Raw genomic sequence first — 3,415 nt, 5'->3', positions numbered from 1 at the left:
TGGAAAAAATCTTGGAGATAGGAACTCATTTTGGGATGGCAAAGAGGGTTCTTGCGTTTCTCTGATGAAAAGAGAGTTCCTCAAAATGACCCAGGGGGAACACACTGGGAGATGAAAACAGCTAAACTTAAACATTGTAAACTTAACAAAATACAGCTGCAATGGAATAAACAGAAGAGAGGTGGTGTGAAAGTGCTTATTGTTCACAGCCTTGAGAAAGCAAGAGATCTGCCTTGTTTTTTTAATTATTACAGTGTCATCTGTTTCCCCTCGGTAACGAATGTTCATTTTTCAGTTTATAAAGTTCACCATGATCCACAAAACATGTCTAACAATGCTGTATTCTCTCCTTATGGCTAGCAAGTTTTCTTGGGTGGGGTCCAAAGAATTACACACTCCGTCTCCACATCCCAAGGGAGGATCACAGCTGGGCTTCTGCAGGTACATCCTACCTGTTTTTGGCATTTACAATGAAACTGGAGTTCCAATGAATTTCCAGGCTTTCCCCCTTTCTTTAGAAAGATTGCCTAACACCTAACTTATCTAAACCTAACTTACCTAACTAGCCTAAACTTACCTTTCTGCAATTCAAGCCCGTACGTGTCCTATTTTGCCTACATATAAAAACAAGATTCTTGATCAGTGAAAACTTTTGAAAGTGTTCCCCTCCTTAGCCTTCTCCTATCCAGACTAACTACAAATCCTTCTATTTAAGCCAGGTTTTCTAGGCTTTCCTTGTTCTTGCTTTCACCTGGATTCTCTGTAATTAATCCACATCTTTCTTGTAGGACAGTGCCCAGAACTGCATGCAGGATTGCTGTGGAGGCCTTTCTAATAGCCATCAGAACGGAAAGATGAGGTGAAACAGTAACTCCACCACCTGCCCAATTCAGACACGCTGTGGAAGCACCCCTGGTGAGGTGTCATGCATTCATGAAAGCAGAGAAACCATTCACAACAAACCCCAAACAGAGACTGCTGAAAAACTGAAGTTAAGAACCATGCAGCATTCTGTGTGAATTAACAACTTACACAGAGCAGGCAGTCTAATGCCTCCTAGGGATAGCAGAGTAACTACTAACTATCCTAACTACTGCACGGACCAGGAACTTCAGCGAACTCAGAGTGTTCAATACTGTGTACAACCAACACCTTCTGCATGTTTTTCAAAGCCAGGGCACAAAATGTACTCAAATAGCACTAGCAGGTCAGTTAGCAAACGTCTCAAAGAATCTTACAGGTTGGTCAGTGGGGTAAAAAAGTAACATTAAAAGCAGATGTAAAATCATAGCGCTGCAATGGAAATCACAGGCAGCATAGGAAGACAGTAGGTAAGCGACGAACTAACAGCAGAGTACCTGTGACATAATGGACTAGTAATGGAGCTACTAAGACAGGGGTAGTACTGTATAGTGGGTACGAAGACGAGATGTCTCGATGCAGCCTCTGGATACAGCGTATGAACTGAACACAGCATTGTGTTAATAACTTTGGGTTGGGTGTATGCTCAATGCGTGCATAAAATGATTTACCACATGGAGCGCAGTGCTCTTGGGTTTGCTGATCAGTGAGACTGCGCTCTGTTTTACCAACATACAAAGCAGCCTCTGTGAACTCCAGTACTGAGCTGTGCAAATGCATGAGATTGTATGAATATTGCCCTTGCTTCTGATGTGGGCTTTTTAGACTCTGGAGCAGCCACTGGCAATCAAGGAGAGGGTGATGCATGCTCCAGAAGGAGCAGACGACAAGCTCAAAAAGCATCTTGAGTCTCTTAAACATCTGCCAGGCCCTTTTTCCTAATACTACAAGTGTAGAGTCCCAAAGCCTGTTCCATCAGTTCACAGGTGCAAATCAACTACTGGCCAACAGCAGATCCCCAAGCCTCAAAGGATGCAAACACAGCACGTGCATTTCTCACACAACCAGACAAACTTCAAAACAGTTCCAGCAAAACGCCCTATCCCGTTACAATTACCAATATACAAGCCATCAAACTTCGCAAGGTTGCAGATGAAGCTGGCATTATATTCTTAGACACATAGGAAAACTCCCACTCTCTTCAGCTCAGGAAAGCACTTGTTTCATCCTAATGACCTGCACCATTCAGATTTCCAGGCTCAGAAGCAGTCCTACACAGAAGGAAACTTCTGCATGAAAGTTTATCCTACAGCAGTTCATCATCACACTGATTCCTTCACCTGCATTCTTCACCTTCTCTGCAGTGGCAGCTGAGGAAGGAGAAATTGATTAATATGGAAAAATACTAGTATCTCAGGCATTAACATAACTTCTCGCTCAACAAGTACACTTAAGAGTCTCACCTCAGCATACTTAAATATGGACAGGACCATGTTAACTAGCAATTTGCATTAGATTAGCAGTTTGTCAGTTTATCACTGCCTGCTCTATTCATAAGGGCTCTGCTAGACCCTGTGTACAGTCCAGGCAGAAAGACACTCACCAGACTTCTGAGAGAACTCCTTGCTGCTTAGCTCAGACCTTCTCCAGAACTACACCAGAATTAGACTAAGAGGGTGCAAATGTAAGTCTTACATGCCTAAACAGCTTGTTTACCCATAATATTTGCATGCATTTTCTTTCTCCCATCCTAATGTTACATATGCACTGCACCTTTCAAGTCATGGTTCCCCTTCTGTCCAGTCTCCTTTACCTGTGCAGACAGCACGCTGGCAGAATTTCTTAGTTCAGCTTGTGTATTACTAGAAAGATTATATAGCTATGCACAGCTGAGAAATTCCTTCTGCTGGCATTCACTGTGTAAAGCTTTAATACTGTGTTTAACAATCTTAAGGGACTATGGCAAGCAAACACAAATCTATGCAGCAGACAATGAAATACAATCATGTCTACACCTCCTCTAAATAGTTCTAATGCCAAAAATAAAGTAGGCTGTCAAGTAGGCCAAAAATACTGTGTTCAGAGGACTTTAAGCACCGATCCACGTGCTTATAGGACATTGCTTGCTTCTGTCTCCAGGGAGCAGCAGTCCTTGAAAGTGTCTTAGAAGCATATACGAAAATGAGTTATCAAAAAGAGGGAAAGGAATGCCTTGAATTTAGCAACCTGTCAGGGGGTGGGGTGAGGAGGGGAGCGGAGAATTCAGAAAAGTGGTATCATTGCTAAAGAACAGCAAGCAGACTAGTAAGCACACAAAGTGCATACCCTTCTGCGAAAGTTAAGCCCCACAAATGCAGTCTCCCAAACAAGGCACTTTCAACTATTCAACTCTTATGAAGTTAAGGAAGGGGGAAAAACCCACCAATAATGCATGTCTCTGACACTAAATTCAGAAATATTGAGGACTGCTTCCATGTTTCTCAAGTAAAAAAATGCTAGTTAAAGAAAAAGGGAGGAGTACCCAGTAATGGCTCTGAGTAATAGCTATGAGATA

Source organism: Pygoscelis adeliae, unplaced genomic scaffold, assembly GCF_000699105.1.
Source record: "Pygoscelis adeliae isolate BGI_AS28 unplaced genomic scaffold, ASM69910v1 Scaffold127, whole genome shotgun sequence".
Lineage (NCBI taxonomy): Eukaryota > Metazoa > Chordata > Aves > Sphenisciformes > Spheniscidae > Pygoscelis > Pygoscelis adeliae.
This window is presented reverse-complemented; position numbering follows the sequence as displayed.